Source organism: Eretmochelys imbricata, chromosome 6 (genome assembly GCF_965152235.1).
Source record: "Eretmochelys imbricata isolate rEreImb1 chromosome 6, rEreImb1.hap1, whole genome shotgun sequence".
In the NCBI taxonomy this organism is placed as follows: Eukaryota; Metazoa; Chordata; order Testudines; family Cheloniidae; genus Eretmochelys; species Eretmochelys imbricata.
Window position 1 is genome coordinate 98,184,876 of NC_135577.1, and position 26,723 is coordinate 98,211,598.

Here is a 26,723-nt window from a genome sequence, read left to right on the forward strand (position 1 = left end):
CCTAATGCAGAATAAGAAATAAGGGAGCCAGCTTACATTTTTCACAAGCTGCAAAACCAAGTTTGTAGAGACCACAGGGCTAAGGACTGGGTCACAGTTTAGGAAGGAATTCATAATTTGGCCTAGTAATAATAATGCAACTGCACCTCCTTCAAAAGAATGAAACTAACAACTCTTCTTTTCCTTCCAGAGAGTTCAAGGATATTTATTTATTTATTTTTCATTCAGTGGTTTTGTGCAATGTCCAAGATGCTAAATTCGGCCTCACCTGCTGTGCACAATGCCAAACAAAATTAATTTAATTTAGAAGAATGTCTGATCTGAGTTTTAAATTGATTTAACAATTTAAATTAACGGGTCCTTTATATATTTCTTGATATTTTATTTATGCAAGCTTAAAACAAACTGGATAAGTGTACACAAGCAGAAGTTGTATAAAATATCCACAGGACAGAGAGTATGAATCCAAGCAAGTCCTTAGAACAATTAAGTTTTCATGTTGAAATATGTTGTTATTACAAGTGAGGTGATAAATCACTTTAGAAATCCTGAGAGGTGAATTTGCTCAGAGCTATTTCAAAATAAGAGAAAAAAACAAACCCTCTTTTACTGAGTCAATTAGAAAAAAAACTAGGCACTACATACAAAGAGCAAACAGTAAATAAGGTGTTGTCACTGTTTATTGGTGATACACCATAAACATTAAAATATGCCACAAGACATATTTTGGTGTCCAAGACCAACATACATCCTCTAAATATGCGATTAGGTAAAAAGTTCAGAGGTCAAATTAGCAAACAACACTTTATGGTATACATTTTGAGTTGGAATAATAATTTATGCTAACATTCATTAAACATTCTGGATTTTCAAAAATTTGCACAAATATCCTACAGCAGCCTAAATAATGGAGAATAAAAATAGAATATGGCCTTACAAACAACACAGAAGAAAACTGGCTTATTTTATTGATTATCATAGTTGTAAATAACTTTTGGTATTATATAGCTACCTCTAATTTTAACCTTTTTTTGGAGCACAGTAATACTTTGCTCTTCTGATTGTAGTTCCCTATCCCTTGTAAGCAGAATGGAGATCAGTAATGTAATTCTGTTTCCCAGTCAACTGATTCCAGAAGTGCAAGGAATCCACTGTTTTATTATTTATTTGTAATTACAGTAGCACCTGGAGGCCCCAGCCAAGATAAGTGCCTCGTTGTGGTAGGCACTGTAAATTCAAATAATAAAGCAGTTCCTGCCCCTAAAAAGTTACAATCCGAACAGAACAGACAAATAATGGGTGGGAGAAAGGTGTTATTTACCCTCTTTTTGAGACAAAAGGCACAGAGAGGGGAAGTAGTTTGAACCAAGTCACACAGGGAATCTATGACACAGTTGGGAACTGAATTCATATCTCCTGAGTTCCAGTCCGGTGCTTTAACAAAGCCATTGCCATCATTTTTCTTGCACTTTGATTGTGTTTGGCATAGTTTGTAATGAGGCCTCTGGTTGTTCGGTGCTATTTCCTGCCCAAGACAACATTCCCATCTGTGTTTTCCTGTGGGAATGGGAGGAGTTTGTAATTGGAACCCTGGCTTGAAGTTAAAAAATGCATTGCAATGCTTATAAAACACTCTTGGGTTAAATAGACACTGATTTACATTAAATGTAAACATTTTACACTGTACTTTCTATCACAAGGAAATAAGCCTGTGACCCTTGAAACATGTCTAATTTCCTACAATTTATGCTTAACGGATGTAGAATAACGGAAGCTATTTCAACAGGACACAATAAGAGGAGTTTTTCCTGGCAAGGTGGGTACCCAATTGTTCAAGGCAATCTCTTCACAGTCAAAAGATTTTTCTAATTATTCTAGGTCATTCCCCCCTCCGCCCCCTTGACATTGCACTAACCCTTTCATGACTTCAGAGATGTAAACATTTGTTTTCAGTTTGTGTCCCCTCCAAAAAAAGAGTGATATTGTACAATGTTAATTGCTTCACGGGATGTTTTGTTGACACTGTTCTACTCAGAATCCTGTCAGCAAGGATGGGACAGACCCTGTCTTTTGCTGGCCTCAATATTTTTTTAGCTTCCAGAACTGGTTCTTGGACTTCAAACAAGGTTTCCTGAACAAGTCCTTATCAAAATACACTACAGAATTCTATAGTCCAATATGCTACAGATTACAGTAGAGTTTGGTGTGATTTCTCCAGAGTATTGCTGTGCAGTACCTCCTCCTCTATATAAGAGGAGCAGGTACTTGGCATGGATATAGCTGAATACCACAGTCATATTTCCTATTGACACACATCTGTTCAGGCTACAGAAGCTGTCTGACAACTCCTTCTAGGTACAGATAAGATGCTAATGCGATCCTAGGATGTCTAAACAGGGGAATCTCGAATAGGGTAGAGAGGATATTTTCCCTCCGTATTTGGCACTGGTGTGACTATTGCTGGAATACTGTGTACAGTTCTGGTGCCTACAATTCAAGAAGGATGGAGATAAATTGGAAAGAGTTCAGAGAAGAGTCCGTGTTACACAGGAGGCAGGCCAGACTACATTATCACAATGTTTCCTTCTGGCCTTGGAATCTATCAATCTGTGAATCTACTGGTGCTGCGTGGGCACGCACATACACACACACACACACACACAGACAAAAGTGCAGAGAGTTCTGCTGAAGAATACATGTGTGGGCATGACAGATTGTTTACATTTACATACCTGTGAGGAACCGTTCCTGTAAGAGGATCTGGGAAGAGCCGGTTGGAACTGGTTGCTTTTCAGTGCCATGGTTCATTTTACACAATGCTGATCAGTTATTTCTCAGACACTCAATGACATGGACCTCTGTCAGACTCTCTGGCTCTGAGTATCACTGAAGATCATATGACACCAGGAGTAAAACAATCTAAGAAAAAACCCTGATTGGAAGAATGGTGTAGTTAAAAGCCCCACCAGAGCTGAAACTCTCTGGAAATGTGGAAGACAAGAGAACATTTAAACAGCGTTTCACGATGTATCTGCAAGCAACAGGTGCCAGCAAAAAAAAAAGAAGGCAGTCAAAAGGTAGCTTTATGTATCATAATAGCTGCTTCTGAAGCACTCAATGTGTTTAGCAGTTTCCGTTCAGGCAGAGGATGCTATCTATGAAACTGTATTATAGAAGTTTGAGGAATACTTTACTCCCTGTAAAAATGAAACATATGAGTGAAATGTTTTTAAACACAAAGTACAAAAAAAACGGGCAAAACAGTTGAAAAGTTTATGACTGATCTAAACTGAAGAGCTAATTTTACAGTGTTGGGGCACTAATTGTGATAGAAAGTTTAAATTGAATTATAATGTTTAGTCACGAGGTGGTGCTGTGTGAAGACTACTGCACCATGTTTTTACCAAGTGTCGGAGACAGTTGGCATATTTTTTACAATAATGTTGATGTTGCTAGCACCCATTTTGCCTGTCTCTGGGTGATTAACCTGACATTATGTCCAGAAAAAAAACACAATAGAACAGGAATCGGCAACCTTTGGCATGCGGCCCATCAGGGAAATCTGCTGGTGTGCTGGGCCAGTTTGTTTACCTGCAGCCTCCACAGGTTCAGCCAATCGCAGCTCCCACTGGCCGTCGTTCACCGTTCCCACAATGGGGGCTGTGGGAAGCGGTGGCCAGCACATCCCTCGGCCCACACTACTTCACGCAGCCCCCCATTGGCCTGGAACGGCGAACCGCGGCCAGTGGGAGCTGCAATCGGTGAACCTGCGGATTCTGCAGATAAACAAACCGGCCCAGCACGTGTTCAAAAGGTTGCCAATCCCTGACCTATTCCAAACCAGCCAGAGACAGTCATTACAAATAAAAGACAACCCAGTTACCTGTTACCTGTTCTGGCAGCACAGTTTAAAAAAGCCGTGCAATTTAGGGATGAGTAAACATACAAATGTGTGTTGAGGTTTAAAGTTAGTTTGAAAAAATAGTTTTATAGTGTTAAAATTGTTCAAAAAATTAAAAGGGGAAGATGTGATGGAAAGTTTAAACTGCAATATAATGTTTGATCACTAGGCGGTGCTGTATGGTGAATACTGCCGCACATGTTTACAAAGTGCTGGAGACAGTACACCTCTTTTTGTACAGTAAAGTTGTTGCTGCTCGTGCCATTTGCCTTTGTCTCTATGTGATTAACGTGAGAAACAGAACTGGATCAAGACTGGGATCTGGGCAAACAATTCAGAGAGTGACTCCTGGAAAACCCAGAATTAACCCTTGACAAAATCATTAGAATTTGCTAAGCAAAGTCACCCAGTCCCACGGAAGGCTAAGGGAGGTGGACAGAGCTCTGGCATTGTGGATATGATAGAGAATCCAAAATACTAAAAGAAAAGAGACCTGCGGCAGAAATGCATGTAGAGCTCAAAGTCAGAATTCACCACAAACAGCCCATGGAGCTGCACATGCTGTGGCAAACAACAGAAGCCAAGCCAATGTTCAACACATGGAAAGAGCTGCAAGAGCCACAGTGGACTATGTAACATTGCAAGAGTGTGCAAGCACCAGCAGAGTATACACAGTGTGGACAAAGGGGGTTTTGACAGCACCACTTGCTCAGAGGCATTGTTCACAGGAGCAATGGACAACAGTGCAGCCCAAGATGGTGGGACTATCAAGCTGAAAGCAAAAGGGGTATTTTATGAATTGAATATTGAGCAGAGGTGCACCAGCCAATGTTTTGCCAGAAACAGTGACGTTAGAACGGAAAGAAAATCCACAGGCAGTAGAAGTTAAGCAGGGTAAAACTGAGTCCTTACAGTGGTAACATATCCCTGCAAAGGAGGCATGTGAACTAAATGTAAGGGTGAGTAATAAATTGGAAAAGATACAATTTGTAATAGTGGCAGGGAAAAGAGTGTCCATTATAAGGTTGAAAATGTGTCCAGACCTTGGTCTTGTCAAGAGGGTGTACTCATTGGAGAGGCAGGGGACAAAATGATTGAAGACAACTTCCAGGGGATAGGGAAGCTCTCAAGAGAGAACAGAAAAGAGCTGAAAGGGGCCGACTGCCCCACAACTCATGCCCCTAGAAAGTTCCCCTCACCCTGAGGCAGTGACTAAAAGAGGAAATGGATAGACTTATTGATTTGGGGATCAGTGTGAGTGGAAGAACCAATAGAGTAGGTACACATTGGTCATGGTGGAAAAAATGAAGAACACAAAAAATGACAAATATGTAAAAAGAGAACATTTTTCACTATGAACACGAGGAAAAATATTTTTCTACTCTTGTATCAGTAGGATTCTGGCAGGTGCTCTTAGAAAACAGAGTACATATCTGTGCACATTCAATGCCCCCTTTGGGAAACAGTGTTTCCATAAATTGCTCATTAGGGCTGTGTTTTGCACCTCAGGTATTTCACAGAAAAATACAACAGTAGTTGATGGTACAGAAGTTACTGATGTCTACATAGGTCTCTGAGAAGTTTTAGAAAGAGCCAGAGCTACTCAGCTAAAACTAACCAAACTAAAAAAGTAAATGCAGTGTAACAGAAATAACATACCTGGGAGAGAATTTAACACAGCAAGGAGTACAGGTAGATCATAGTAAGCTTGGGGCCATCACCTCCAACAGAGAAGAAAGGAGTACAAAGTTTGCTTGGAATGGTGAACTATGTAGAGAAATTTGTGCATGAAAGACTGAGAGCACTACTATATAAAAATATCAAAAGGACATGGGTTGCAAACCTTAATAAAGAGTTGAGCAACTGAAGGAGTTAATTAAAGTAGCCCCTAGTTCTGAGGTACTATGAAAGTATGCACAAATCTAAGTTGTCTACAGATACCGCACAGGAGTGTGCTGGTGTAGTGCTTTTACAACAGTATAGTCAGAACGGGAGACCAGTGGCTTGTGTTTCATGAGTGCTAACAAAATCAGTGTGTCGGTGTACTAAAATAAAGAGGGAAACTTTGGCCTTACTTCATGGGTGTGAAAGTTTCATGACTTTATTTATGAGATCATAAACCACTTATTGACATTGCCAAAAGGGGCCTGACAGATACTCTCCCAAGAATATAGAAATGATTTTTTTCAGTTCCCATTGTATGATTTGCAAATTGAATACAAACCTGGAAGAATTTGATAGTTGCAGGCACTCTCTAAAGCATTTGACAAAACTGCAGAGGAGCAAAGTCTAGAGTAGACCTTACACATATCAATCTAATTTAAAAAAAAAAAAAATGTCCAGCCTGAGATAAAATGTAGACTGTTTTCAGAGTAACAGCCGTGTTAGTCTGTATTCGCAAAAAGAAAAGGAGTACTTGTGGCTTGCATGAGCTACTTCTCAGAAAGTAATTAGGGCTACTGGCTAATGGTTGCCAGAACAGCATACTCCCAGCCCCTAATATCAGTTTAAGAGGGAGCTCTCAGAATTAGTTGGGATTCAGCTTAAAGGCACCACCTTGGTAATTCCTAGGTGTTACAGACAAAAGTGTGTTAAAACGTATACATGGAGGTCGAAGGAATTGAAAAATCTAAGCGAAAGGCCAAAGATAGTTTATACTGGCTTCAGATGAACAGTGACATTGAGAAAGCTGTTAAGGCTTGCTGCATAGCCCAAAATTACAGGCCAAGTCAAGCAAAAGAGCCCATGTTGATGGCCCAGGAAAACTGTCTCGCTGGAGCAAAGCAGGCATAGGTTTGTTTATGTTGGTGGAAAAAGCCTATGTACTTGCCTTACACTATTTTTCACACTGCCGTGAGATACTCTTACAAGAAGAAACTAAAGGTAAACAGCTAACTGTGCATATCAAATCTGTTTTTGCTAGACATTGTATACCTGGCTTAGTAATGTCTGACAATGGACCAGAGTTTAGTGGGTATAAGTTTAAGCAATTTGGAGTGAAGTACAGGTTTAGATATATAACTGTTAGTCTGTATTATACCCAATCCAACAGGTTAGTGGAAACAATGTCAAAATAATAAAGGTCATACTAAAAAAAGTGTGGAGTCAGTCTCTGAATTGACTATTAAATTGCACAGTCGACCAGTGAAGAATGGGTTGTCACTTGCTGATGTTTTGTTGAATAGAAAACTGAAACCAAGAATGCCTCCACTGGTAGAAATGGATGTCGGAATCACTGGTGACTTGCAGACGTAACACGAGACTGATATTGCAAAACAAAACAAACAAAAAATCACTGTGGTTTGAGGTCCCAGAAGTTGCCCACACTTCATTAAAATGATGCTGTGTGTTGCTATGATAAGAAACAATGGTCACAAACAGCAGTGAGGTCACAGGAAGTTGCCACTCCAGATGGATATATACTGCGGAGGAATAGGTGACTCCTAGGGTTGCCAACTGTCTAATCTCAGAAACTTGAACACCCTTGCCCCCGCTCCTGTCCATGCCCGGGCCCCACCCTTTCTCCGAGGCCCTGTCCTCGCTCACTTCTATCCCCCCACCCTCACTCACTTTCACCAGGCTGGGTCAGGCGATTGGGGTGCAGGAGGGGTTGCAGGCTCTATGAGGGAGTTTGGATATGGGCTCTGGGAGGGACTTCGGGTGCGAGGGGTGTGGGATCCGGCCGGGAGGTGCTTACCTTGGGTGGCTCCCGAAAGCGACCAGCACATCCTTCTGGCAGTGGCTCCAAGGCGGGGGCGGGAGGACAGAAGGTCTCCGCGCCCTGACCCCGCCCACAGGCACTGCTCCTGCAGCTCCCATTGGCTGCAGTTCTCAGAGACTAATACATTTATTTGAACATAAGCTTTCATGAGCTACAGCTCACTTCATCGGATGCATTCAGTGGAAAATACAGTGGGGGGATTTATATACACAGAGAACATGAAACAATGGGTGTGCCAGCAATGCCCCTCTGCCATGTACATTGGTCAAACTGGGCATGGCAGAGGGGCATTGCTGCCACATGATGGCATACCAATGTGATATATGCCTGGAGCTGGCCTGCAGCCCATACTCTGCTCATGAAAGGACTAGGGCCTAAAACAGAAAAAAAGGGGGAGGGATGCACTAGGAAGAAAACTGAAAAAATTGCCATGCACAATGAAATTTTCATTCCAAACTAGGCCACTTTTACAGTGAACAAATAACCAGAATAGGCCCATTGCAAGTGAATGATGGCTTTAACAGGCATTTAAAGATGAGAATAGCCAATTCAGCATATTTCGCTGGAAAGCAGGATGTGAGGTACAACATCACCAACACACAACAGAAAAAAATATTTTTTCAAGAGATATTGATTAAAATGACTTTGTCAGCTGTGCTCATCTCACCTACTAGAACAATGTCGGAGTTCCATAAGAAAACACAACCCCAAACTGAGGCATGATGGCCAAAGCGTGTGAAAATGTCCAATTCTTGCTCTCACTGTAATTAAGGGGAGTTTTGCCACTGGCTTCAGCGGGAGAATGTTTACACCTGTGGACTGAGATGCCCCCCAGAATTGAGTGGGGCCTAAATTCAGACCCATCTGTAACTGAAGCTAGTTTTGAGCAATCTTGAAAAGATTTATTTTATTCAGATAGAAATCATATATTTTGACAATAAAACTAGAAAAACTCAGCTCTTTTGGCTGAGTTTTGCTCTTCATTTTTTGCTTATTTTGAACCTGAAACTAAAATCAAAATTCAATATTTGAAAATGCACTGGAAGCAAAACCAGAATAAAGGTCACATTAATCCCTTCAAACCAAACTCATAGCATTTATGTCCAATTTAGTGCCTTCCAATCTGTGCAATCTGATAGTGCAGACATTTAGCTTTACTCTCCTGCTTTTTAAAATTTATGATCAGATCATTCATCCAGACATACTTAAAAGCTATGAAATCATATTTAAATATTTAACCTGGTTTAAAATTAAGTAAACACCCTATTCATTTTACTGAGCTATTTTCAGCAAACCACAGTGGTTTGAAACATCTTAGGATGTACACCAGTTAAGTCAATCACAATGTATTAGAAGCACATGAGAGAAGAGGAAGACTAACATGAATAATAATAATAATAATGGTTACCATACAGTTGCATTTTCCTCCTTCTCATCCATGCCATGACTGGTTTCTATATTCTCATCCCACTCAATTCATCAGCTTGCCTCAGGTCAGCAGGCAGTTGGATCTTTGCCATTGTGGATCTTATGGTGTAGAACTCCCTTCCCTTTGAAAACCTTATCAGTTCATCTCTCTCAACCATAAAGTCTTTATAAAGATCTGAGAATAAGTCAAAATCTTAATCTGAACATCCTCCAGGTGACAATTTTGAACTTGGAATCTATATCCAAACTCTGATTGCAGCGATCAATGCTAGATCTCTTAACATCATGGCACCTGCTATATAATGATTATACACCTGAGTGTACATTGTATGTGTACTGTGGGCAGTGGTGGCAACAGACAAGTCAGTGTGCAGACAGACTGGATCGTCTTTTGAATCAGGAGATCTAGGGATCCACAGCTGGTGTAAATTGTCATTTTTTTGTCAATTTCTCAAATTGTCTATTGAAGTCAATGGAATCATGACAATTTACCTCAGCTGAGGATCTGCCCCCAGTTTCTGTTCTTGCCTCTAGTACAAAATGTTGTGCAATCTTGCACAAGTCACTATACTTGTCTGTGTCTCAAAATGTTTTTTCTTATCACAAACCTCTTATGAGGTTTAATTCATTAACATTTGTAAAGTGCTTTGAGATCCTTGCTTGCCAGATGACATATGTGCAAAGGATCATCATAAAACAGATTTCAGACTTCAAGTTACACCATCACATATTGGTTATGACACAAAAAATTGCATAATTCATTAAGAGCGCTTTTCAGCTCAGAGTTAGCTCAAAAGCATGTCACTCTCATCAACAGAAGTTGATATTACCTCACCCACCTTGTCTTTCCACCTGGGACCCATACAGCTACAACACAATCCTTTGATTCAGAATTAAAATGAAAGAGAATAAGCCCTCTAGACCTGATTTTTCGCTGCTTTTGTGCCTTATGTGGTTATTACATCGTGCAAGGTGGATGTAAGATGCTGCCAAATCAAATTTTCTGCTCACACCAGTGGTAGAGTTTTTGTACTCTGCACTCATGTTGCACAGATGTAAATGACTACACAGGGCACACAGCAGTGAAGACTTAAGCCTTCTGTCCACTCATGGCCTTCTGAATTTCTACCCTCTTACTAGGTTTGAAGGTACCTGCTCTAATTAATACTTCACCTAATCTTCTTGTAATACTGCTAATTGCTCACAAACAGACAGACAATTTAATCAACACTTTGCTAACAGGCGACACTTTATTCTCTCCAGTATTTTGTGCTCTGACACAGGGCGAACTTAGGCAAGTGTGCCCCGATTGCTTTGTTTCCATGTAATTTAACAGTGAGACATTATTTTCTCATAAGAGGTGCTTTGAATTTTTACTGCTCATGAATAAATTAACTAAAAAAAGGTTAATCTGCCTACATGTTTATGAAACATTATGCAAATTGCTCTCAAAAAGGTTTAATGATAATTGAAAGCAATTGAAAACCACGGTACATTTCACACAATTTTCACTTTTTTAAAAAAAGTATACAAATTATATATTTTTTTATAATTTACAGATGTATAGAGAGACAGATCATCTGTAAATTTAAAATATAAAATATGAGGTGATTTTGCTAGATTGCATATGCTACGGTGATTCAGTTGAAAGCAGGGCAATGAATAAGAATGAATTAGTGTGATTAATATTAGTACAAAGCAAATAATAATATTTTGCCACTTATTAAACAAGTTGGCAAAATGGTTTTGATCAAAGCTTCCAGTGACAGCTTAAGATCTACTACCCACTTCCCAGCAGTTTGGTTAGTTAAGGCTCAATCTTGCAACTGCAGTGCACACACAGAACTCCCGCTAAACCCAGAGCCATGTCCTAAATCATAGGACTGGAAAGGACCTTGAGAGGTCACCTAGCCCAGTCCCCTGCCTCATGGCAGGACTAAGTATTATGTAGATGATAATGATGACAGTAGATGATACCACCTTAAATGCCTTCGTAGATGTGGGTCTGAGTTTCCATGGCTCTGTTAAAAACCCAACAAGAGCATGCATGAGGCTGATCAGATCACAGTTAGGCACATGTGGAATGTTCATAAGAACAACCTAAACTCTAAATTCCTCCCTGACTTACACACCGTGGGACCCCATTGCCAGCAATGGAGTGCACAGGGTGTACATCAAAGCAGAATTTGGCCCTGTAAGTGTTAATGGATCACATTCATGAAAAATCATGGGCCTGATTCTGTTTTCAGGGACACCTGTACAACCCCAAGGAAGCTGATGGAGTTGCACAGGTGTCCTGGAGAATAGAGTTAGGCCTCATGAATTAAAATAACAGGTAAGAATCCCATGAAATCAGGGTTATATCCACTTCCCATTTGAGACTAGTCTCTGGGGGAAGACGGTTAGAATGGGACTAAGGTGGATTTGGAGTTGCTCTGTAATAATTTAGGAATGCTCAATGTTGACATGGTTACTGGGATGTTTACTTTATGAATAAGTTGGTTTACTTTACTGGGGGCTACTGAGAAAAAAGAAGTAGGAAGAAAAAAGAATGCCTCAAGATAAGCCACTTTTCGGCAAAAATTTAAGACAATGCCAGGACAGGAAAAGGTCCTGTAGAGCAGGTAGAAAATTAATTTATTTATAAATTATTAGGTCTCAGCAACAGTCAGGACGGCTTATTTTGTCTTCATGTGCACTTGGGCAGAACAGATAGAAAAATGGGGGAAAAAATCATGAAAATTTCTGAAAATTTTGAAGTCAGTTTTAATCTACATTTTTTTTTTAAAAAAAAAAGGATATTTCATTAATTTCAAAGTTTTCACATAACATTTTATTAAAACATTTTGGTTTTATTTTTTTGAGAGTACTGGGTGTTAACATTTTCCTTATTTTTACCCTCTTTTTTCCCTCTTCCTCCTCTTCCCAACTCATTTCCTCCCCTCTCTTTCTTCTTTTTTCCCATTTTGCCACTGGAAACGGGGCAAGAGAGAAGGCAGGTAGAAAGGGGACCCGGGAAAAACAAAAAAGGTTAAAATCTCTGGTGAAAAATTCCAATTTTGAATAAAGGATATTTATTGATGTAAAAATGTTTCCCTGGAAAAAATTTTGAGCAGCTCTAGTTTTGACCTTTATTCTCACTTACAGACACAATTGCAGTGATTAATGCTTTGTTCTAATAAGGCTAGATTGCTTCAGTGAAGGCTACGTTAGCCAATATCTTAAATTCATTTAGAAAGGGAGGTTTGTACAGAGTGTAACATCCTGAGCACATTACACTATGCTCATGATCTGCAGTGACTGCATGTAGGTCTCTGAGTGAACTTTAAGGTGTTGTTTTTGACGTACAAACAGCCAACCTGACTCTTTCCCTATCCCATATTACTGCCATTGACATAAGCAGAGCTGCTCAAGGGAAGGGAATGCTGGACGGCATTCTCCAGGAGATCTCCTCAGTTTTGCAACTCACTCCCTTGACTGGTCCAAAGTAGCCCAAAGTTGTTGACCTTCAGGGAGTGTGGCAAAGCTTACCTTCCTTATTGGTTCTTCTGGGGAGGGACAGTGTTGCTTGAAGGGCAACACTTAGGGATAGTGCGGTATTCTGGAAGCAGCACCGCTAAGACCTGAAAGGTTGTTTCCCATCCCATTGCTGCAGAATGGGATACACACTGCATGTCGATCCGTAACCTCTCAAAAAGTAACTTGGAGCGAAGGGAGGGCCTGCCTGCCATGCAGCTGATGAGCCAGGCAGATGAGCAAGATAGTAATTCCTACTGAAAAGCAAGGAGAGATCAAGGGCCCATCTAACAAACCCCAAAATACCAGGAGGAGAGTGCTGTGCCCAAGACAGTTAGACCACACTTCTCTGGCACATTTTTCCACCTCAGTGGCATTGGGAGGCATAGACGTGCAAGGCAGTGGCATAACACTGAGGGTCAAAGATAATCCAAAATAGGTAATATTTGATATATTTGAATCCCTAAAACTGAATAAAACTTGGATCCGATTATTAGCCCATTTTCTCATCATTACTGGTCTGGCTCAACACTTTTATCCTCGAGAGGGCCGAAGAGATCCTAACTTGAGTTGGTAAGGGCGAATTACTAGCTAAATAAATAAATAATAAAACAATGATGCTCTTTTATTCAAGTACCCGGAATACAAAAAAGGTGACAAAAATTTAACATGTATGATTTTGTGTCTGTTCTTCTGACTCAGAGAAGCCTGGACCATTTTGAATGTTTTACTTTCTCTCTGAAATGGGGACTTGTATGCCAAGTAATGCCCAGGGGAAAGTTTTCACCTGGTGTTATAATGGGAAGCCTGGCAGACCTTAACACATTACTCCAATGTTTTCCTCAATTAGATCTTTTTTCTGTGGTTGTTGGACACTTTTCAGATGGTCTTGACCATCAGGTCCTTGTAAACGAATATTGCTTACAAAGTTACCCAGCAGAATATTATTTCAGAATGATTTAATAGTCTCCAGATAGAATATATTAGCCGGGCAGACAAAACTTCAGATATTTGAGTACCAGTGATTCATATTTTCATAGGGATTAGCAAAGTGATTTGAATAAAATATGAACCAATCAAAACTTAAACTTTTTACCAGGTTTGCAGTTGATCAAATAACTTTCTAATATTATTATTAGGCCTTACTCAGTTTCTTTCTTACTCTTCTCAAGCTCTCCCCCATTGACTTCAAAGAGAGATAAACTGACTAAATAACAAATAAAAATCTTAGGTTCTGATGCATGATCTTAAGAGAAGGACTTCAAATAAACTCTCAGAACTGAACATCAAGGAATTTTGTGGATTCAGAATCTAGACCAGAAATTTGCATTTGCCTCGTATTTATATATAATACTCTGAATCAAAACACAAGATCCCAAACTTTTTGACTTTTCAAGATCTGGATTCAGCTCCTACATTCTTAAAAACTCTTGATCTTGCCTACAGAATTTGGTCCCCAGCTTTGGAACTAGGCTTAGAAAGTTTAAAGTTCCTTTTGCCTATCCAGCCCCCAATCCATTGTGTCCTACACTGAGCCCAGTTTGGTTGGAGCCAATGATCTGACTCATAATATTCAAAACTCTCATGAGGTCTTAATTATAATTTGTATAGGATATAGATTCATAAATATTAAGGTCAGAAGGGACCATTACGATCATCTAGTCTGATCTCCTGCATAATGCAGGCCACAGAATCTCACTCACCCACTCCTGTGATAAACCTCTCACCTATGTCTGAGCTATTCAAGTCCTAAAATCATGGTTTAAAGACTTCAAGGTGCAGAGAATCCTCCAGAAAGTGACCCGTGGCCCATGCTACAGAGGAAGGCGAAAAACCCCCAGGGCCTCTTGAAATCTGCCCTGGAGGAAAATTCCTTCCTGACCCCAAATATGGCGATCAGCTGAACCCTGAGCATATGGGCAAGATTCACCAGCCAGATACCCAGGAAAGAATTCTCTGGAGTAACTCAGATCCCATCCCATCACAGGCCATTGGGCCTATTTACCATGAATATTTAAAGATCAATTAATTGCCAAAATCATGTTATCCCATCATACCATCTCCTCCATAAACTTATCGAGTTTAATCTTGAAGCCAGATAGGTCTTTTGCCTCCACTGCTTCCTTTGGAAGGCTATTTCAGAACTTCACTCCTCTGATGGTTAGAAACCTTAATCTAATTTCAAGTCTAAACTTCCTGATAGCCAGTTTATATCCATTTGTTCCTGTGTCCACATTGGTACTGATCTTAAATAATTCCTCTCCCTCTCCGGTATTTATCCCTCTGATATATTTATAGAGAGCAATCATATCTCCCCTCAACCTTCTTTTGGTTATATATGTGAATGTTGAAACTTGTGTAAGCTATGCAATTAGTTCCCTTTAAGAATCAAATGAGCAATCTGCAGTACCAATCAATATGAATGCATTAAGCTAAACAGTTCAGTGTGATCATGTGCCCAACAAATCAAATGCAAACATGTTGTAGCAAATAGTGTAACCCAATTCTGCTCTCCTGTGTGCATGTTTTGGTTTGTAGAGATTAATGGAAGCAGGGCTTGATGCCTAATTCGAGTGTACACGTTTCAAATGAACTCCAAAGAAGGATTTTTAATTTCTGCATATTTAAGCATTCAGTAGGCTATTATTTGCTACCAAACTGCCACAGGACCATTAAAGTCATGGGGAACAATACAAATAAATTGGGATTCTGAAGTCCTATGTTTCAGCAATCCCTTAGCAGAACAGGAGTATTGTACAGACTTTTACAACTGGAGAGGATGGGTCTAAATATGTAGGTCCTTTTTTGGAGCTGTCTTCATACTTACACCTAAACCTACCCACCCACCCAATATATAGAACAGCTATGGTGTGTGTTAAATCTGACAAGCTAACCTCAAGTGTCAATGGCTTGGAAATCAGACTCAGAGTGGAGGCCAGAGTTAGTTTAATAGAAACTGACCTCAAAACTAAAACATAACTCATGATTAAACCTGTGTCAAGCTAGATGCAAGCCAGTAAGCCTCTGTATTATAAAGCTAAGACTTTGGAAAAGATAAGTGGCCACAAAATCTACCTGCTAAGTCTATGATCAGAGACAAAGGAGAGGGACCTGATTCATTTCCCTCAAATATTCCCAAATCCAAACACGGAGGAAGATGCATTAAGAGTCAAAAGAACAGAGAACAAAAAATTGAGGAAGGAAAGGGAAAATCTCTTTAAAGAGATTAAGCTATTCTTCTACCCATATTTGTCACCATCTTTAAGGTCATTTCTGCTCAGTAGAGCCCTTCCAGATTGAATGCTGAATTAACCATCTTGCACCTGACAATGTTGCAGATATAGCTCACAGGCAAAATTTATATATTAGGTCAAGTTCTGATCTCAGTTACAATGATGTAAATATTAACTAATTTTCTGGAAGGAAATGGACCTGATTCTCTATTCAATTACACCAGGAAAAATTAGAAGGAACTTTACTGAAGTCAGTGGAGTTACACCAGTGTAAAACAGGCCTAAGTGAGAGGAGTGTCAGACCCAATGAATTTACGTTGTAAAAAGAGAACAGTGGCTACAGCATATTATCTAATTCAGGGGTTCCCAAACTAGGTTCGTGGTTTGTTCAGGGTAAGCCCCTGGTGGGCCGTGAGATGCTTTGTATACCTGAGTGTCCGCAGGTACGGCGTGCAGCTCCCAGTGGCCATGGTTCGCCGTTCCCAGCCAATGGGAGCTGCTGGAATCAGCAGCCCAGCCCATGCCACAGTCAAACCCACAATCACCTGAATATTATCTGCATGTTACATGAAAATCACCCAAGTACTAGCCTTGCCTGATTCTGATTAACTTTACCACCAGCCCACCTCCACAGTGAGTGGTTTAGCTTCTGAGTAACCATGTCTATGATATGTATAAAAGAAATAAAAGGCAGTAGAAAGGAGAGGGAAAACACAGACATTGAGAATGTACAGTAAAAGCAGCACGTTCTAGTCTCCTTTACATTCTAGTAACACTGTGTTGAACTGTCAACGGTTTCCAATCTGGCTAAATGGCTTCCGGCTACTACAGGGTGAACTTAAATCATTTTTAATAAAATATGTGCAAGAGATTGAGTAGAAAACAACAGAACTGATGAGATGTTTGTGGCCACAGAATAGTAACTTATTTGATTTCCCTGAAATTCCAGACGCAAAGCAATTCCATTCTCATTGTAGGATGTTGCCCTGCAGCATGTATTAGAAATGTTGCTCTGCGGCAGCACGTCTAGTGCACTACATGTGTGTACAATATAGCTTTGCTCCCTGAAGTTAGAGTTTGTTCATTGTACAACCTACACCCTGCGGGCTAACACATACAGCTCAGGAAATATTAGTTTGTCAATTTTGCTGTAGTACTTTCCCAGACTATGTGATGAAAATCTTGGCTCACTGTCCTAGTCACGCATGTGCGGTTTCTCTGAAATAGATTATTTTAATATCGTTATCTAAAACAGCTACATGAAGGAAAATGAATTAGGTCTTCACTTCCAAATGGGGTTTTCACAGGGAAAGAAAAAAAGCAGCAATGAAATAAGAATCATCCTTGCCCAACCACATCCATCCAGAACCTGAACTGAGCAATAATTGAACCTCTCTGAAGTTTAGAAATGATCAGTTAACCTTTTTTCTCCATGATGAATATTTGAAGGGGTCTGCACTTCCAGTCAGGACTAGAAGTGGAAGTTGCAAATGCACCAAAACTGGACACAATTGTAATATGTTCAACACAGGTGACACCTCTATCGTTAGGTATCAGGGCTTCTCTGTGTTCTGCATTAGCTTAAACAGCTTGTGGGTCTTAAATGGTAGCCGTCAACTAGATCACTTTACAGATGTCCAGTTTATGTAGCACCTTCTGTGCCTTATGTTTTATGTTGCAGTAATGAAAGAGAAAGCTGCAGTCATAATAAATGCATACAAACAGATAGCATCAAATCCCACAAAACTAGGCTGATACACAAACAATAAACATATAACACCATGGAAAGCACACATCCATGGGATGGAGGGCAGCAGCATATTTAACAACTCTATGACAAAGGACATTTTGGGCATATATTTAACCCCAATGCAAGGTATCATGGAATTTTTAATATCCATATAGTGCAGATGTGACTGCATTTAGGGCTGCATTTGAAAGACCACCCCGAATGGTAAAAAGTATGGTTGTGTCTACGTGAAAAATATCTGAAAGGTCGAGTCTGCCTTGCCTTCTGTAATGGTGTCTACAATCCCATACGGAGTGCAGAGAGAAGTGGGAGGAGAACCTCTCCTGTTTGCAGACAAGCGGCTTGACCACACCCCCTTGCAGCTGCCAGAGTTGCCAATCATGGAGACAGGCACCATTGCTTTATCCAATAGAGGAAACAAGACCTGCTAAAATGGGAGAGTCCTGTGAAGGAAAGAGAGGCAGAAAGGCCTAGGACAGCAAAGGGTCAACACTCCTGCAGCACATTGCCTTCCTGAACACAGCCAAGAGACTGACGCATGCTTCTAGACTTAGTTAGCGATGGCACCACCTCACGAAAGGCAGACTAAGGAGGTCCAGTCAGGGGCAGCAGAGATCCCTCAAAAGACCACACCAAGGGCCAGTGACACCTTCTCACTGCTAGCTCCCAGAGTCCCATCCCATGTACAGAATTTCTTCAGGAAATCAAAGTTTGTATTCTGTTATTTATTATACATTAGACTTTACAACCTTTTTGTTGTTGTTGTTGTTATTCTTTTGAAACCAGCAAACTATGAAATAGGAAAATTCAGATAGATCAGTCATGTTGGTCACTGCTGTTTGCTTGGACTGCCAACAGGTTTATCTAAAAACAATATATTTGAAGTGGTGACAAAAATTAATTGTGTTATCATTGTGTGACTTTCTATGACATGCCACTCAATCACACAGCAAGTCACACAATCATACAAATAACAACAACTTGTGAACATCTTTAGTGGGCCAATTTCATCCCTGCTGTAACTCCATGGATGACAATGGGCTTACATCATGAATGAATTTGAACTATCATCTTGTGATGAGTCAATAAAATATTAAACTGCTCTTACATAAATTAAGTTGTCATGGGAGAAGAGGGAAGATCCTTTCATAGATTGAGAATTGGTTAAAAGATAGGGAACAAAGGGTGGGAATAAATGGTAAATTTTCAGACTGGAGAGGGGTAACTAGCGGTGTTCCCCAAGGGTCAGTCCTAGGACCTATCCTATTCAACTTATTCATAAATGATCTGGAGAAAGAGGTAAACTGTGAGGTGGCAAAATTTCCAGATGGCACAAAACTGTTCAAGATAGTTAAGAACAAAGCAGACTGTGAAGAACTTCAAAAAGATCTCACAAAACTAAGTGATTGGGCAACAAAACGGCAAATTACATTTATTCACATGAAATTTCAAGTAATGTACATTGGAAAAAATAACTCCAACTATACATACAATAGGATGGGGGCTAATTTAGCGACAACTAATCAGGAGAAAGATCTTGGAGTCATTGTGGATAGTTCTCTGAAGATATCCTCGCAGTGTGCAGCGGCAGTCAAAAAAGCAAATGGGATGTTAGGAATCATCAAAAAAGGGATAGAGAATAAGACGGAGAATATCTTATTGCCCTTATATAAATCCATGGTTCACCCACATCTTGAAAACTGCTGTCAGGGTTCCCTTCCCACTCTGAACTCCAGGGTACAGACGTGGGGACCCGCATGAAAGACCCCCTAAACTTATTTCTACCAGCTTAGGTTAAACATTCCCCAAGGCACAAACTGTACCTTGGGATTAGGTAAAGCTGCCACCACCAAGTGATTTAGACAAACTCAGGGAAAGGACCACTTGGTGTTCCTACTCCACCCTAATATCTCCCCAAGCCCCCACACTCCCTTTCCTGGGGAGGCTTGAGAATAAACAAGATGAGCACAGACCAACCTTGGGTTTTTTTAGGACACTAAAAAAAAACCCCAATCAGATTCTAAAAGAAACAGAACTTTATTAGAAAGAAAAAAGGTAAAAGAAGCACCTCTGTAAAATTAGAATGGAAGATAATCTTACAGGGCAATCAGATTAAAAAACACAGAGGATTTCCGTCTGGGCCAAACTTTAAAGTTACAAAAAGAAAAACAGGAATACACCTTCCTCTCAGCACAGAGAAAATCACAAGCCAAAACAGAAATAAGCTAACACATTCCCTTGCTAGTACTTACTAATTCTAATGGAGTTGGATTGCTTGCTTCCTTGATCTGTGTCCGGCAAGCACCCAGAACAGACAGACCAAAACCTCCCCCCGCCCCGAGATTTGAATGTATCTTGTCCCCTTATTGGTCCTTTTGGTCAGGTGCCAGCCAGGTTACCTGAGCGTCTTAACCCTTTACAGGCAAAAAGATTTTGTGCCTCTGGCCAGGAGGGATTTTATAGTACTGTATACAGGAAGGTTATTACCCTTCCCTTTATATTTATGACAACTGTGTACAGATGTGGTCCCCTCATCTCAAAAAAGATATACTGGCATTAGAAAAGGTTCAGAAGAGGGGAATTAAAATTATTAGGGGTTGGAATGGGTCCCATATGAGGAGCGATTAAAGAGACTAGGACTTTTTAGCTTGGAAAAGATGAGACAAAGGGGGGATATGATAGAGTTATATAAAATCATGAGTGGTGTAGAGAAAGTGAATAAGCAAAAGTTATTTACTTGTTCCCATAATATAAGAACTAGGGGCCACCAAATGAAATTAATGGGTAGCAGGTTTAAAACAAATAAAAGGAAGTTCTTCTTCACTCACCGCACAGTCAACCTGTGAACTCCTTGCCTGAGGAGGTTGTGAAGGCTAGGACTATAATGGGGTTTAAAAGAGAACTGGATAAATTCATGGCGGTTAAGTCCATTAATGGCTATTAGCCAGGATGAGTAATGAATGATGTCCCTAGCCTCTGTTTGTCAGAGGGTGGAGATGGATGATGGGAGAGAGACCACTTGATCATTACCTGTTAAGTTCACTCCCTCTGGGGCACCTGGTAGACAGGATACTGGGCTGGATGGACCTTTGGTCTGACCCAGTATGGTCATTCTCATGTTCTTAACAATCTCCACAGATGCTTGTGATGTTCAAAATTAACCTGGACAAAACACTAGAGGAAATAATCTTGCAGAAATGGGATGTACTAGATGACTTAATAGATCGGTCTCCTCTCTAATTCCTATGATTCCTTTGACAGTAATTACCTCATGTCAACACTTCACTTGTGCCATATTTTTCTAGATGTTAGCTTTAAGAAAACATATGAATGGTTGTAGTGAAACTGAAAAATGTTCCAACCAATCCTGCCTCTAAAGTGGCCAATGCTGGAAGCTTCAGAAGAATATGATAAATCCCCAGCCAAGTGTTCAATATTACATCATGGAGGAAGTGTCTTCATCACTGTAGTGTTTACCTTTTGCACTGTTTTTCCTCCTGAAATACACAGTCACAACAAATCTAAGATTAATTTTAGCACCTCATTGCAAGACAGATGCACCCCACTGGCAGAGGGTGGTACACATTTTGGAAGAAACTCTATCTCATGGGGATTCATTCCTGAGGGAAGGAAGATATCTCCATGGTTGCTCTCCTATATTAGTTCCATTGTGGAAGAGCAGCTTTAGCTGTCATCAGGCCAGGGGTTCCATAGCAGCCCCAAAAGTGGAGGCTTCAGCAAGGAGGTAGTAAATCATACATCCACTACTGCGCCCACTGGCTGGAGCCATGCTGTCTGTCTTCAGGCCCTTGCTGGAAGGGATATTGTGGAGGCCTTGCACCATCATAAACCTGGCAGACTTTCCACCACAAGGGTTGCTGTGTCTTGATTTATACCAACAGAAACCAGAAATGAAACATATGAACCAAATACAGTATGTCTATATAAACTAATCCAACAAAGCTTTGGACACAAATAGAGACTCCTGGAACTGTAATCATTCCACAAGCTGATAAACCACTTACTGTTTGTCAGAAAATGTTTTGCAGAAAGGTAGTAGAGTTTTATTACTATTGCTCTACAAAATTCTTGCTTCACCATTTATTGCTACTGATTATTTAATTCACTTATCCTTTATGCTCCAGTGATGAAAGAGAAAGCTGTGGGCAAGCCAAAGGTACATGGAGGGATATCCTGAGCTATACCAAATCCCACACTATGGAGAGTTTAAAAAATCAGAATTAATTTAAATGATTAGTATTGATTGAGGCAATATACCTACAAACTGGCTGGGAAGGCAGACACAATATTAATCTCAGTTAAAAGAACATATGTGAATGAAATCCTGACAAGGAGAGTTGGCAGAAGATTTGCCTAACAACAACACGGGCTGCTGGAGATCAGTGATAGTTATTAGACCAAATAATTTTATAACACCAAAATTTTATAATTGGAGAACAAAACCAAAAGCATTAAGGAAAACAGGTTGTGTGGAACAGATGTTGCAAAGAGCCAGGAGGGTATTGAGAATCCCAATATTCTGTAACTATTAAATACGGAAAAGGTCTGAGGTTAATGCATTAAATTCTCGATAGAAACAATATCATTAAGCGGAGCAATTCACTTGGTTAGTGGCATTCTGTTCTCTCAATGAATTGCTTGATGCTATATTTATTTTCAAGAGAGCGGTCAGCACTTAGGGGAAAGCTGCCTGATGGGCATGCTGGGTTGGAAAAATAAAATTAGAACCCAATGATCTTAAAGACCAAGAGCAAGTTAATCAAAGTCAGAAGAGTTTAAAGGGAAAGGGAAAAGATATTAGAGCAGCAAGAAAGAGTCAGAAAATAAGATGTTTGATCCATCAGTAGAATAGCTCTCTCCCACAGAAAACTGGCATAACCTAAGAGGGAAAGAAAACAAACCACATTACCTACTAGGTAACTGTTAGATGGGGAACTGTGTTTTAGTTCTGATCTGAATTAAGTCTCTCAACCCAGGCTGACTAGAAGGAACATATTTACAGTGTTGCCAGCTATCATCATTTTATCCCGAGGTTCATGGTATTTGATGTATTTCTTAAACCCACCTGAATCCAAGAGACTCTCAACTTTTATTTATTTATTTGTTAAAAAGTAAGATTAACCAGCGCCTCGTTATTAACCCATACTTTTTTCATTATATGATGTAGGTGCCTTTATGTAATTAAGATGGACTCACTTGCTCCCCCAGCCTTGTGGCATTCCACACTTCAGCTTGAGACTGGTGTGAAGTCTTTTCCTCTTGCAGTTCTCTAAAGATGTCTTTAAAAAGGCACAATCTCCATCAGAAGAGGTTTAAAATCATCATTAAAAAAATAAGCACTGATGTTTTTTTCAAAGTTCACTGCCAGTGGCTGAGAAAGAAAGAGAGAAAGGCAGTCAGAGTCTTTTCCCTTTTGTCCATATGCTGTGTCACTTGTCCTGAGGATATTTTTACACCCATTGTCTTTCCTTGTTTCAGTTAGTGATAAGTGCAGGAGATATTCAATAGGTTACAAGCTCTTGTCAACATTCTCTTTTCCAATCCTTACTGGAAATCTTAGTTGCATAGAACATCTTCTGCACCTGACCTGCAGCATATGCAGTAAAGGTTTGATCTGTGTATAAGAGATCTTCATTGATCAAACAGGGGACACTAGGCTTGTGTTTGAGATAATTGGACCAGATCCTCATCTTGTATAAATTGGCATAAATCCATTGTCTTTGATTAATTTATGTTGATTTATACAAGAAGAGGATCTGGCCAAGTATTTTAGTATTCAGTGCTGCAATGTCCAGGAATGGTTGGAAGCCTTTCTTATCCATCAAAAAGTATGGAGGTTATTACGTTTTCCACACACAAAGAACAAATCTATCCTTGCAGTCTGAATTTACTTTTCATTTAGATTAGATTAAAAAAAATAATAGAACAAGAAGGAACAAAAGTAAAGTTTCCAAGAGAGAGTACCATATGTATCTGCTCTCTCATACATTGCTTCATTTCTTAAAAAGGGAGCTTGCTCTGCAGAAAGCAGCCTTTCATAGATCTCAGTGGAGTTACACCAGGGATGAATTTGCCTCAGTCTCTAGTCTAGTTCCCAGACTAAGTCATTCAGAAAAGCTTTGGATAAGAACCAAGCATCTGTATACTTAACCGAGCTTCCTGTGATTTGCCATCACTAGTTGGTTGCAACAGAGATCAGTCAGGAAAGAATGTTTCCTCTCCTGTGAAGCATACTCCAATTAGCCAGGTGTCTTGTGGGAAACAAAGTATAGGTCACTGCTGGAGGCAGAACATCAGGCTTGATGGGCCATTGATCTGATTTGGCATTGCAAATCCTAAACTGAATGCTTGTGTAAGACACGTTTAGAGCTGTGCAAAGCAAAAATCACAAAACACAGACTCCAGAAACGACTCTCTCCTGTAGACAGGAAAAGTTTTGATCTGAGGCTCACTCAAAGATTTGACAGTCTGAAAATAGCCTGGATCAAATACAACTAGTATTGGCTATTCTGTAGTTGTCCAAGTAACTAATTGTGGTTTGCATGGATGTGGACGCTAAAACACATCCAAACGCCAAACAACTGACAAACTAAATAGTCAGTACTCATGGCATGTGAATGAAGGGAAGTAATGCTATGTCCATTTGATAGATGAGAAAGTGAAGCCCAGAAAAATTAAATGAGTTGACAACGGTCACACAGAAATTCTCTAACAGCGCTAAGAACTGAACCCAAACGTCTCCACTCCCAGGGCACTGTCTTAACTACAATGCCATCTTGCTAAGTCTACTACTGCCAAGGCAGACCTGGCTGTTGTGTGGGTTAGAATGACTGCATTGATTTGTATTTTTTTATTTGAAAATAATAATCTCTGGGGCACCATTTAATAGTTCTTCAGAGGCGTTTACAGTACGTATGTGTTTGCAATGTACTTGCACATTTTACATATGTATAATCTCTCCTGAACTTTTCACACAAAGGACTCTGTTTTGTCCTTGATGAACATCGGATTTGCACACCTCACGCTCATTAGTGTTAATGGGAAATTATGTATGTAAGTAAGAGCAACATCAAGGTGCTCTCTGTTTTTTCTCCCACTGATTCGTTCAGATGTAACACAAAGCAAATTGCAGGAACTGGGGGAGGAAAAAAATCTCATTTTCAAATCATTGACTTTGCTGTGTGGCTTTTGTTCTGTGCTCACAAAAGCCTTTGGCTTTCTCTAGGGTGACAGAAACAATAAAGGAAAAAAACAAAACATTTTTCCCCACCCACAAAAGCCTACTTGTCAGCATGGTTTCTCTTTTAACATCTGTGGAACTTAGAATATTTTCTTGTATAATATAAAATAAAGCCTCAACTATTTAGTCTGAAGTTTATGCTACACTCTACTAAATCCCTTCCCTATTTCCATACCTTAAATACGGTTTCCTCTAAAATCCAGTGATTAGAAGTCTACATTCTGCAAGCTCAATCACCTTCTTCTTTGTCTTTAATTTCTCAAGGAATGTTTAAACCAATTTTGTCCCTTATGTTTTACAACTTATGTTAGTGTTAATACTCCTATGTGACGTGAGAGGCGTGTTTCAGACCCTCACTCAGTGAAATACTAACATCACTTTCTGAAACAGCATTCTGGGGTTTTCTTGTAGACTTCCCATTGAGCTACTGACTAGAGAGGTAAGCAGCTTCTTAAGTTGCAGTACATGAAATGAACACAGCCCAATATGGCAGGTCTGCAGTCTGATTAAAAAGTACCTATGTTTTCCACAAATTAAATTTCAGCTCCAGGTTCTACCAAGTGTGGCTCTTTCTTTCAGAATCTTTCTTTTTAGGTTCAAAGAAGTAGTGAACTGTTAGTTATAAACGGATGAAAACAAATATTAGAAGGTCAGCGTGCACTGAAGATTTGATATATTGAGAATTGTGAACTTTACCTGGATTTGTAAAGTACCATCACTCACAAAGCAACAGATTAAGCAAATTCCTCTATTGATGCTGAAAAGGTGCTTTGGTACAACTGATTGAAGGCTGAGCATGGAAGTGCTCAACACTGATTAAAGGACCATAATTCCTCCAGGCTGTGACATAGTTGTGAGGCATGGGAAGGTGTGACTGGAAAACCTAAATGGCCAAATTGACAATGCAACAGAGTATGATTCTATTCAGGAGGATTATTCACGCTGCTTTCCAAAAAATAAAATAAGCTGTGCAACTCTCTAAGCATTTGGAATTGCTAATTTGTGATTCAATGTACAGAGAGTTTGCCAGTAAAATATATATAATTTATTTTTCTTTCAACTAAAAAGCAATAATTTCCCATAACATACTAATATTTAATGTCTTATAATAGTGCATAGCATTTTAAAAAATTGTTTGAATTAGGATTTTGATCCTGGCATTATCTTGTTTGCATGGAGACTAGCTGTTCCTATTGGTCCCATCTGCTGCAGGATTCTGGATTTCCATACAGAACTCCAGTCACAGGTTAATACAGTTCAAAGCAGCCAATACTGAGCCATCACTATGGCACCAATGTTCAGGAGAAACTATGCTGCGTGTGAGGGCCAATAAAGCTTCACAGAGGCAGGAGCTGGTTTTGAATCCAATCTCTATGGACTTAGAATCCATTTTGCTTGTAGGTATTGTTTGTAACACAAACACCTTTCTGCTAAGAACTGTATAGATGCCAGTAGCTTATTTCAACCTGCCTGTCAAACAGATATCAACTGCTAAAGATTTCTAGTCATTACCATCTAGAGCAGTATTGGAACTAGTAACTCAGAGATTGAGCCCAATCTTACTTACACCATCTTAGCTCCATTGATCTGATTTAGAATATAAATGAGAACAAAATCAGGCTCTTTGTATTCTGAGCTATTCACTCCCTGTAGTTATAATACAGCTATAAACATAGATGTCTGTGTGTACCAGAGTACCCACCCCTGCGTCAAAAGAGGAAGGGAGTAGCTGGGCCCAGCTTTATAAAGGATCTTGTTGGCCTTAATTGGGGTAGAGTAATAGCAGGGTTTAGTTCACCTGTGCATTTACTGGGCTTTGCAATTATAAAAATCTCAATCTGGGAGCTGAAGGAGATGTAGCTATCAAAGGTTATTGGTTGTTTTTTTGTATTTTGGGGGGTGGGGGGGCAGGG